The sequence below is a fragment of the Odocoileus virginianus genome, chromosome 16 (assembly GCF_023699985.2).
Source record: "Odocoileus virginianus isolate 20LAN1187 ecotype Illinois chromosome 16, Ovbor_1.2, whole genome shotgun sequence".
Classification (NCBI taxonomy): Eukaryota; Metazoa; Chordata; class Mammalia; order Artiodactyla; family Cervidae; genus Odocoileus; species Odocoileus virginianus.
In genome coordinates, this window is record NC_069689.1 from 48,885,889 (window position 1) to 48,898,604 (window position 12,716).

The window sequence follows — 12,716 nt, forward strand, 5'->3', positions numbered from 1 at the left end:
GAGTGTGTCTCCATCCTCTTCTCCAGGGGATCTTCCTGACCCAGGGATCAAACCAGCATCTCTTATGTCTCCTGCATTGGCAAATGGGTACTTTACCACCAGCACCACCTGGAAAGCCCCTTAGATGCAGTGAAAGTGAAAGTGAAGGTCACTCAGTCGTGTCTGACTCTTTGTGACCACATGGACTATATAGTCCATAGAATTCTCCAAGCCCAAATACTAGTGTGGGTAGCCTTTCCCTTCTCCAGGGGATCTTCCCAACCCAGGGATCAAACCATGTCTCCCACATTGCAGGTGGATTCTTTACCAGCTGAGCCACAAGGGAAGCCCAAGAATATTGGAGTGGGTAGCCTATCCCTTCTCCAGCAGATCTTCCCGACCCAGGAATCGAACTGCAGTCTCCTGCATTGCAGGTGGATTCTTTACCAACTGAGCTATGAGGGAAGCCCTTAGATTCAGTATTGCTAACCAGTAAGGGCACAGAAAGATTTTGATTTGAAGACAGCTTACCACCCTCCCTGTGAATGTTTGTTCTGGTGTTAATGGATCTTAAACAATTTGTTTACAACCATAAATCACCTAAAAGAATGTAAGGAGTCAAGCTTTCCAATATGTGTTGCAATATTTGTTAAACAGATTAATACACAGAGGAACAAAAGAAAGAATACAATATAAAGCATGCAAGCCTTCCAGAATTTACTTAGTTTGCCACTTACTTGACAGACTTCTGCTTTAACAGTGACCTTTTGGGACCTATGTTTTCTACAAGTTCATATTTTAGATATTACAAAATAAGGAAGACTGTTAAACTGTACTTAGTTTATCTTTTTCAGCCAATCCTGATAATCGATTGGACCTTCTTCCTCTCTCTCTCCTACCAAATTTTGGGACAGTACACCAGAAATGGAAACCAGGGCCTAGAACCAGAGCCAGAATAAGAAACAGACTTAGGCCCTCCACGGCTTATTAGGTAACCTGTCTCCTTTCAGCGTCACTTAACAAAGCTGATGTCCCATTTTTTTTTCCAGAGGCTTTGCACCTAGAGAAGGACACCCCCTTTTTTCACCTGCAGTAGAGAGCAATGTCTATCAAATGCCATGAGCACAGATCTTAAAGCAATATTGGCATTTTCAAAGCTCCCATTACTGATTAACCCTTGCATTCCTTTTCCTTCTTGAGGAGTCTGAATTTCTTGTCTTTTATCAGGACCTCTTAACATCCAGAATGTGGATCTATCTATAATTGCACTTTTTAAAATCTGTTTATGATGTTTATACACACTCTCTCCAGACTTCTGCTGTTTATCTGAGCTATTGAAGAGCAGAAGGAAGATGACTGATTCATTCCTAAAATTCAGTAGGCAGTCCATACATGATTTTCTAACTAATGAACTCAAAGAGTCATAGAAGATTTCATTGGAAAAAAATACATTTCTCTTATTCGGCCAAAGTTGCAAATCATCATATGCAATGATAAGAAACGTTGGCTGGTCTAGATCAAATTAAATGCAGTAAGAAAAGAAAGTGCTGTCTCAGAAAAAGAGGAGGGTGATTCCAATTTTCTCTAATATGAATAATACTGCAATGAACAATCACAGAAGCAAATTTTTGAGTGCATCTCCAGTTATACTGGAAATATTGTTGTTGTTTAGTTGCTAAAGTCTCTTTTGAGACCCCATGGACTGTAGGCTGCCAGCTCTTCTGTCCATGGGATTCCGCAAGCAAGGATACTAGACTGGGTTGCCATTGCCTTCTCCAAGGAATCTTCCTGATCCAAGGATTGAATCCATATATCTCCTTCATTGGCAGGCGGATTCTTTACCACTGAACCACCTTGGAAGAAGCTGAAATGTTAGCTTCATGCAAATCAACTACAGGGACAAAGTATACTTGGTTACATTTTTGTTATCATTGAGTTTTCCATATTCTCATTAACATTGCCTATTTTAATTAAGTACAATAAAACTAAGATGGAAGTAATAACCTCTTTTTGTCTTACATTTTATACAAATATATATCAATATTACATATATAAATATTAGATATGTATGCATAAATATCTATATAACCTCCAGAATGCTTGCCTGGAAAGCCCCATGGATAGAGGAGTCTGGTGGGCTACAGTCCACGGGGGTCACAAAGATTTGGAAAACAATGAGGGACGGAGCCCAGGGAGAATTACGGACCTCAATTCTTTACCTTATGTATATATGCACTCTGCTACATACAATGTGTGCTTCCCTTCCCTGGATTTTGTGTTTCACGGTGTAACTTTCTCTGGGTAATGTGGACATGGAAGATGCGATGTTAGAGGGGCTTAAAGGGCGGTTTTTGTGGCCCGTTATACTTTCTTGAATTTATGCCATTCTTTCTTTTTTTAATTGGAGGATAATCGTCTCACAGTACCGTGTTAGTGTCGGCTGTAACGACAACATGAATCAACTATAAGTACGTATATTCCCTCCTGCTTGAGCCTCCCTCCTATGCCCCCATCCCACCCTCTGAGTCACCACAAAGCTCTAAGCTGGGCTCCCTATGCTATACAGCAACTTCGCACCAGCTCTCGGGTTTACCTAAGGCAGTGTGCATACGCCAAAGCTGCTCTCTCGTGTTCCACCTTCTCCTGCTCCCTCCGCGTCCACAAGTTCTTATTCCAATCTTAAAAGAGGCACATGGCCGCCTACTCATCCTGCTGGTCCAGGAGTTGCAGGTAGAGTGGAACCCCCCCACCCAACTACATCATGGGGCTGAAGCATCCTAGCTGACTTAGAAACTTATTAACAAAAAGTAAATGCTTATTGCTATATTCCACTGAAAATTTGGGATTATTTGTTATGCAGCAGCAGTTAACTACTACATATATTTAATATGAGTCTTTTGCTGGGAATATACAACAGTGAATAAAAAGACAGCAGCATTTTTAATACTGGATTGAGGGGGAAATATGCAATATAAAAATATTATCTATCTGTCTATCTATCTATTAGGCACTGATTTGGTTTGGGGTTTCCCTGGTGGCTCAGTTGGTAAAAGAATCTGTCTTCAATACAGGAGACCTGGGTTCAAGCCCTGGGTTGGGAAGATCCCCAGGAGAAGGGCATGAAAACCTGCTCCAGTATTCTTTCCTGAAGAATCCCCATGGACAGAGGAGGCTGCAGTCCATGGGGTCACAAAGAGCTGGACGTGGCTGAGCAACTAAGCACCGCACAGTGATTTGATTTGAAGAAAAAGTGAATCAACAAAAAATACAAAGTAACACGGAAGGGGCACCCTTGATGGCTAATGAAATTGAATTTTTTCATCCTCTTCTCTGAAATTTGTCTCTTAATGTAACTTACATTTTTTCCTTTAGCATGTTCATCTTTTTCTAATTTGTACTTACTTTCATGTTACTTGTTTATATATTACATGTTTACATACACTAGCTTTTATAATGTTGTAAATATTTTTCTCCATTCATGTAAAATTTTATTTTAAATATAAATTAATTTACTAGTTTTTACTGTATGCTTTACTGCATGTTTAAAAAAATTTTTGCATTTCAATCAGCCGTAATTGTTAGCGATTTAATTTTGTGTATGCTGTAAATTAGGAACCAAACTCTACTTCTACCTCTGACAAAGGTTCTCATCTCCAGCGCTTAATAGTCCAACTTCTCTTAGTTGATGTGAAATGTCATCGTTGCTATGTAACAGGAGTTGGGTGACATATTGTTTTGAATAATATTTACCTAATAATAGTGTTCTTCATTATATTAAATGGTATTAAAATATTCATGATATTACTTTTGATGAAAAAGCAATAACATGTACAACATAATATGTCCCTGATTCTATGAAACTAATACACACCCACAAACACATTCAAGGAAGATTAGAAAGAAATCTAAGATATTGAAAGTAAAAGTGTCAGTCGCTCAGTCATGTCTGACTCCTTGTGACTCCATGGACTATAACCCACCAGGCTCTGCTCTCCATGGAATTGTCTAGGCAAGAATACTGGAGTAAGTAACCATTCCTTTCTCTAGGGGATCTTCCTAACCCAGGGATTGAACCCAGGTCTCCAGATACCTAATTCTAAGTGAATGGAAGGATAAGAGACAATTTTTATTTCTTCTTCACTGTTTTCTGTTCTTTCTAAATGATTTACTGTAAATATAAAACATTAAAAATGTGTACAAATAATTTTAAAAGAAAAATCTAAGACTTCAATAATTTGAAAAGTTTTATTAACTAGAAGTCCAAGTTAATTTTATTTGTATTTCAGAAAAAAATAGCAAATTATTTCTTGATTTTTCATAATTAATCCAATGGGATGACGTTCAGCTTGCATTTAGCCAAAAAAAAAAAATCATTAATTTAAATTTTCTTCTTCTTCTTGAAAGTCGTTTCCCAACCCATCCTGCTGCTATTCTTAGGGGTAAGATCTGTTGAGTCCCTCAGATTCGGTAGGTAATTCCTAATGTCACAGCAAGAAGCAGGATTTAAAGCAGACACCTAGAAGGAGTGCCTCCCTTTGCTTAAAGAAACAAGTTTATACAAATATCCCCATGACCCATCAAAGAGGCTTTCTGTAGACACAGAGAGATTCTATACTTGGAGAGAAAAGGACCCATCCATTGTCATAGTTGAATAATTCTATAAATTACCAAGACAAGGCATGCGGTACAGCAGCTCAACAGCTGAACTCTTGAGGGAAAACCCAAGTCTGAGAAAAGATGTATTTACAAAGTGGGTGAAGAACACCTGGCCTTCTTACTCCATCCCAGGGATACATCTCAACATATCCAAGGTACAAGATAATAAGGAAAAAGAATTAACTACGACCTCACCTGCCACATGTCAAAGTTAATTCTACTTTAAATAAGTCTTAATTATGCCAGTGAAGCTTAGACTTAAATAGAAAGAACATGTCCTCTGAAAATGTAACTTTTGCTGTAAGGATGAGGAAAGATTTAAAGTAAGTTTCCTTTAAATGTAGTGAGCCTAATTTTGAAACTACAGTATCAATTTTTGAGGCAATAAGCCCTACATTTCTCATAGAGTGGTTGGCTTGTTGTTATTTCCTGTCTGTGAAATTACTCACCCTCGGGAAAACCCTCATCTTCTAGAAAGTATTTATTTAGCCTCTGATTGTCTGAATTTGGTGTATTCGATCCCTGTACTGTTTTTTATTCAAATGTGTTCTTTTTGCTGAAGATATAAGACCTAACAGTGTCATAAACACTTGTTTTTTTCCATGACTGGAAGTCACCCATTTTTGTTAGCCTACCGTATGCCAGGAGATGAGCTAAAACTATGAAGCTTATAGATTTTTATTGAAAAATAATTGACATACAGCATTTTGTTAGTTTTAGGTGTATAGCATTATGATTTCATATATTGGTATATTACAAAATTTTTAGCACAATATGTCTTGTTAACATCCGTCATCACACATGGTTATATTTTTAAGAATATTTGCAGCATCGTTGTATGAGAGATACAGTCATTTTTTTCAGGTGAATCTAAGATATAAAAAAGTAAACAACGTGTCCAAGGTCACATTACTTATAAATGACTGGGGCTCAAATCCACACCTTTTTGACACCAATGCTGGATGTTCTTCCTATGGACTGCATTATCTCCTACAAGGGAAACCTTAATTCATTGCTGTATTATGATACTTTTATGGAGATGCACACACTGACAATAACTTATTTGCCAAATTTTATTGAAGTGTTAGTTTTCATATATGGACAGAGCTTCTCCCATGTATGCGGGTTATTGATGTCTTTCTATATCATTCATTGCATGAGTTACCAAACTAACAGTATCTTCTTACTAAGCTACTATATTGTGCTTTCTCTGTCTTTACATTTTCAAAGCAATTTTGGGTTAGCAACAAAATTGAGAAGAAAGTAAAGAGATTTCCCATATACTCCCTGCTCTCACACAGGAACAGCCTCTCCCATTTTCATTCTCAGTGGGTAGAGACGGACAGAATTTGAAGGAGCAGGCTAGTTGTCCACAAATGTGGTCACCTTCACACTGCAGTGGAAAGCCTTCACGCTGCAGAAGGAGGAGAAAGTTGTAAGAGAAGCTAAATCATCCAGAGACCAGCAGGGCTAGCTTTCCTTCTCCCTCAAGTTTTGGAGATTTTAAAATAATGCCAATAGTAGATAATTATTAAGGGTTTTTTTTTCTTTTAATTTTAAAGAGTTTGGTTTTTAAGAACAGTTTTATTTTTAAATTTATTTTATTGAAGTATAGTTGATAAAAGCAATTTTAGATTGACAAACAAGTTGAAATAAAAGTAAAGAGATTTCCCTGACCCTGTGCATGAATGACTTCTGTTATCTATACTCAACAGAATGGTATATATATATATATATATATATATATATATATATATATTTTTTTTTTTGCTAAGGATGAACCTACAATGACACATCATAGTTATCAAAAGTTCATTGTCTACCTTAAGCTTCATACTTGCTGATGTACTTTCTCTGAGTTTGGATAAACCTTTCATGGCATATATCTATTGTTATAACATCATACAGAATGCTTTTACTGCCTGAAAAATACTGTGCTTTGTCTATTCATTTTACTCTTTTGAATTGCCCCTATAACTGCTGATCTTTTTTTTATCTATATAGTTTTGCCTTTTCTAGAATGTCATATATAAATAGTTGCAATTACACAGTATATGGCCTTTTTGTATTGCCTTCTTCCACCTAGTAATATGCATTTAAGACCCTTCCAGCTTTTTTCATGGGTTTATTGCTCATTTATTTTTAACATTGTATAATATTCCATTTTATAGATGTGCCATAATTTAGGGACTTCCCTGATAGCTCAGCGGTAAAGAATCTGCCTGCAATTCAGAAGAGGCAGGACACGCGAGTTTGATCCCTGAGTCAGGAAAATCCCCTGGAGAAGGAAATGGCAACCCACTCCATATTCTTGCCTGGGAAATTCCATGAACAGAGGAGCCTGATGGGATACAGTCCATGGGATCACAAAGAGTCAGACATGACTGAAAATTTACCTACTGAAGGGCATCTTGGTTCCTTCTAAGTTTTTGCATTGATGAAGGAAACTGCTCTGAACATCTGTATTCAGATTTTTTCATGGACATGAAATTTTTGCTTCTTTAGCTAAATACCAAGGAGTGCAATTGCTGGATTATATGGTAAGAGTATACTTAGTTTTATAAGAAATTTATAAAATGTCTTCCCAAGTGGCTGTTCTACTTTTGCATTCCCATCAGCAATGCATGCATGTTCCTGTTGCTTCTCATCCTCACCACCAGTTGCTATTGTCAGTTCTCTGGATTTTGGCCATTCTGACTGGTGTGTAGTCATTTTTTCTTATTATTTTAATTTGCATTTCCCTGATAGCATGATGTGAAGCATCCTTTTGTATGCTTATTTGTCATCTGGATATTATCTTTGGTGAGGTAACTCTTATGCCCCTTGGCTCACTTTTAACTAGTTGCTTGCTTTCCTACTGTTAAGTTTTAAGAAATTTTACCAGGTGTAAGAGTTCTTAAACCTGGTAAACACTTCTTCCTTAATTGGTAGAGTTCACTAGCAAACCCATCTTGTCATAGTGCTTTCTGATTTAGAAAGTTATTGATTAATGATTTAATTTCTTTAGCAAATGCAGGTCTATTCATATCATCTGTTCTTAAGTGAGTTTTGGTATACAGTGTCTTTCAAGAAATTAATCCATTTCATCTAGGTTATCAAACCCCTGTGTTTTCCCTTCTCACCAGTAAAATCATTAAGATTTTTATTTAGGAGAACTAGACAGAACTTAAATAAAACATGGCTTGGGTAATTATGGTATTATCATATGGTGATATTTGTGCAATCAAGTTTTTAGATTTTTATCATCTTATAAGAAGGGGGAGGACAGAGAATGGGACACAGAACTGTCATAAATGATGGCATATGGCAATAATTCAGAGTTTTAGTGTTTTAGTCAACAAGGTCAGGTTAGGGGTAACTTGGGAAATAAGAAGTAAGTAGATGCCTCAAAGAAGGTGATTAGAGAGGGTAAAGCATTAAGAGAATTGGTCCAGGAGAAACTGACATCAGAATTCACTTTTGTGGACTCTGTGCCGGCCAGAAAATGAACTTTTTGAGTTTAGAGTGGGTTTCACTGAGGATATTGAGTTTAACTTCTCCAAATATGACTTTCCCTGTGGGGATTTTATATTACCAATACAGATATCAAGGGATTGATGAGAAGTTCATACAAGAAAATATGTTAAGTGGTATTCTAAGTCTGATATCATAAACATCATTCAGTAATATTTTGATGAAAACTACCTATAAAATCAAATGTGAGAGGACAAAGAAAATGTATATTAGTAAGAGTGACTGAATTAAGAAAATCAAATTCCATCAGTTTGTCTTCTGAGTTCAACTTTCTAATATAATGGAAAACAAAACCTCTGTTAAGTCCCCAAGATACATTTTTTTTTCATGAAGTAGATTATAAACTTGTAATTGACTCATCAAATTTTTAGCTTGAGGGGGCCCATCCCACACACCTGCAGTTCCCATTGGATAACTGAAAGCATCCCTTCCTTCTCTTTGATGTGGTAAATTCCCAAAAGCCATTGGTGATTTAGAGACTTCTCTGAAGAAAACTATTCCTGGAATAGGATAGAAGCGTTAATGTTTTTAAATATCCTCTAGCTCCTTAGATTTAAGGAACAACAGCAAAATAATTCTAAGTAAAAGAGAATCAACTAAGAATTTCCAGACATTTTCTTTATGAAACCAGATGGTAACTGTTCATTGATATTTTCTAAATGAGGCATCCGGAGGGACAAATGAGTGGGAATAGATAGCTAGAGCTGCCTATATTCAACTTAGCATCAAATTTAGCTGCAAATGCGGGGCAGTTAAAAGTCCAGGCAGTCATTACTTAATCTTTACAGATATCTATTCCTTGAAAGGGCTTTGCTTTTGTTATTTTTGACTTTAAAAACAAACAGTGTTTTTCTTTTGAAATAATTAAAGGGAAAGGAAGTCTAAAGAGAGACTGAGTGACATCCAATATTCTCTAATACTCTCTTGTTGCTTTAGGTGATTGGTATACTTAATTAAGGAGGGTCCTGGGTCTATCATCGACCAGGGCCTGACCTGGGGGTGGAGGAAACAAGTGAGCTGTAACCTGACCGAGCCCAGGTGTGTGCCTGCAGGTCACACACTGGGAAAACATGTGGCTGCAGCAATCCTTTCCCAAGTCTTGCCCTGGCTTTAACTATTTCAGGTCTTCTCAAATGTCCACATTTTCTCATGCTTAGACGATGTCAGCATGCTTTCCTATAGATTAAGGTTTTCAAGTTTGAAAAGGAAGTGCATAAGGTTAAGGGTCTTATTTAAGAGTGTAGAGTCCATGGCAAAGAATATAACTCATCTCTTCTGACTGCCAATGGCTGTTCAGTACGCTGCAATACAGTTCATTTACCATGCGCACTCTCACTAAGCCACGCATGCATGTTGCTTAAAAGAAACGTTTTCTTCTTCCAGAGCATAGCATTACTTTGTTATTTCTTCCTTTCATCTTCTCTCTTTCCTTCCCTCTCTGCCTCTTTTTGTTTTTCCTTCCTTCCTTCCATTCTTCTCTTTTTTCCCCATTTATCCATCTATTGGTCCACTTGTCTACCTGACACAGGTAAAGCAATCTTTGTTTTTGCTGGGTTCCAGAAAACTGAGTTCTTGTACATCCAGAATATAATGTTAGGGAAAATGCAACGGCAGATAAGCTGTGTTCTCTGTGAATTTTTCAATCCTACGAGAGGTGTCTATTGATAGAAAGACTGTGGATTGATGAGGGCGTCTTCAAACCCCACACACACAGAATTAAAGGAAAAAAATTCAATGAACAATGGACAATTTTGTTGTAAATTGTCCATAAGCCACAAGATATATACCTACAGAAAATAAATATTTAAAAAAATGATCTTGCTTCACATTAACAAAGAACATGCCATTAAAAAGAAAAGTACAGGCACCTGATTATTTATATGGTTTATATTTCAACATTTTTTTTGTAATTCTATTTATGAAAAATATTCTAGAACTGATAACACATTTACCTGAGTTTTTTAAGGTAACTAACTAATTTTAATTGGAAGCTAATTGCTTTACAGTACTGTGGTGGTTTTTGCTTACATTGACATTAATCAGCCAAGCCTGTACATGTGTCCCCCATCCCGAACCCCGCTCCCACCTCCCTCCCCATCCCATCCCTCTGGGTTTTCGCAGAGCACCGGCTTTGAGGCCCCTGTTTCATGCATCGAACTTGGACTGGCGATCTATTTCACATATGGTAATATATATGTTTCAGTGCTCTTCTCTCAAATCATCCCACCCTCGCCTTCTCCCACAGAGTCCAAAAGTCTGTTCTTTATATCTGTGTCTTTTGCTGTCTCTCATATTACCTGAGTTTTTAAATAGAGTCAACTGACCTTATATTGAAGACTACCTTCATTGTGAATATTAATAACCTAGTTCTTCTCCACTTTGTGCCTTAAATTAATGGACTACATTGATTGACAGCTTTTCCAAGTGTCATCTGAATGCCCTTAGGAACCATTAAATTACAAATATCCATTTGCCCAAACTGACTTGAACTTCAGTGAACTATCTTCTGTTAGTGTAATCAGGCAAAATCATGTTATGTTGTGACCAGATGCTCCAATTGCTTTTGTTGGAGGAGTGAGTGTAGTAGAGTGAATGTGGACACTTGAGTCACAAGGCCCGAAATGCAAATTTACCTATTATATCTGAAATTTGGGCATGACAACCCATTCCAGAATTCTTGCCCGGAGAACCCCCATGGACAGAGGAGCCTGGCGGGCTACCGTCCATGGGGTCGCAGAGAGTCAGGCATGACTGAACGACTAAGCATGGCACAGCGACTCTTAAGAACCTCAATTCATATGTAAAGTGAGAATTAAAAGATACACCCAAACAAAATTGCTGACCACAGGTAAATGCACTAATAAAACCCATGTTCCAGTTTAGTGCTGAGAATCTTCTCCTTTCTGATGTCAGACGGAACAACTGCTATTCAACATTGACATGGCTTCCCATCCTGTTATCCTCTCTGTTGCATTCTGCTGTCGTCTTTGTTCACCTTGCCTTTCTCTTATCTTCTCTCCTTCTCTGTTGATGTTTGCTTCTTTTCATTCCCCCAGAGTCTCTTTTTTTTTGCAGAAAGTCATAGCCAATTAGAATATTCTGCTCCTTCTGATCACTCAGCTGATTAATTGGTGCTCTGGGCTCTATCGGTTCTTTTTGTGTTTGTAGCCTCACTGACTTCTCAAAAGATTTTGACCACTGGGAATGCTTTTGCTATGCCCCCACTCAAAATTCTCACCACGCCCAAACATGTGTACCTGCTCTAAAACGATGTTTTTTCCAAATGTTTGTGCATACTAGATAAGTGAGTTCTGTACGTATTTAGGAGATCTGAGTTTGGGCTTACGAGCCTATGAGAAGGACTGCTATGCAGCAGAAGTAGCAGATAAGACTCCTGTTTCTTTCCTTTCTCCTCTATTTTCTCCTGACTTTTTAAACCCATCCTGGAATGCCAGGATTAGAACTCTAGAAATCCCAAAGTCTCCCTCAAAATGTCCTATTTCACATCCTTTTGCACATAAGTTGAACAAAATTTTCCTTATCACTAAATTCTACTCTTTTAAATCATAGGATGCTCAATAATAACAAAAGCATTTTCTGTTCTCATGTCATGTTTCAATTTTCTCATTATTTCTTCTTTTGCCTGTATCCTTATCCTATCAGGAGGCTGTAATTGTTTTTATAAATTGTACAAGCCTTTCAATAAATAGAGCTGAGAACTTTGATCATTTTTTAAGATTACTTATCTTCATATTACCAGAGGTATTTAAATTTGGGGTTTCTGAGTATACTGGTACATCAGTGTGTGTTAATAAGAGTTACTTAGAAAGAAACACATCATGAAAGATTAGTCTGTGAAATAATGAGATAAACAAAGTTAGATGGATTTGGGGGCAAAATGCATTTTCCAAATGACTAGTCCACAAATCTTTCTGGTGGGATATATTGTGAGGCTGATACTGCAAATTAAACACTGCAGAGAAATACTGGTTATATAACTGAGTTTTCAGATTTGAACATGATCATCTGAAATATTACTTCCCTGGTGGTCCAGGCAGTAAAGAACCTTCCTGCAATGCAGGAGACCTGGCTTCGATTCCTGGGTTGGGAAGATCCCCTGGAGATCCCACTCCAGTATTGTTTCTGGAGAATCCCATGGACAGAGGAGCCTGAAGGTCTGCAGTCTATGGGGTTGCAAAGCATCAGACACGACTGAGTGAATAACACACACGTCTGAAATATTGGCATAGTACTAGAGATAATTAAATAGTGGAACATGTTTAGGTAAACAAATTATAAGAAGTCAATTTAAGCATTTTGATTAGACTCAAGTTAGATTGGGAAGTAACTTCCCTCTGTCAAAGTTAATAATATTAACAAACACACACACATTCCTGAACAATATAGGTGTCAACTGCCCCCAAGATTTAAAAAAATATATATGACTTTGAACTAAGTTTTTAAAAGTGTTGTAAGGGGTGAATTCAGCACTTATTTCTACAGGGACATGAAACAGATTTTCTGTTTGTCTTCGCATGTAGCCAATACACCCAAATCAATTCAGATAA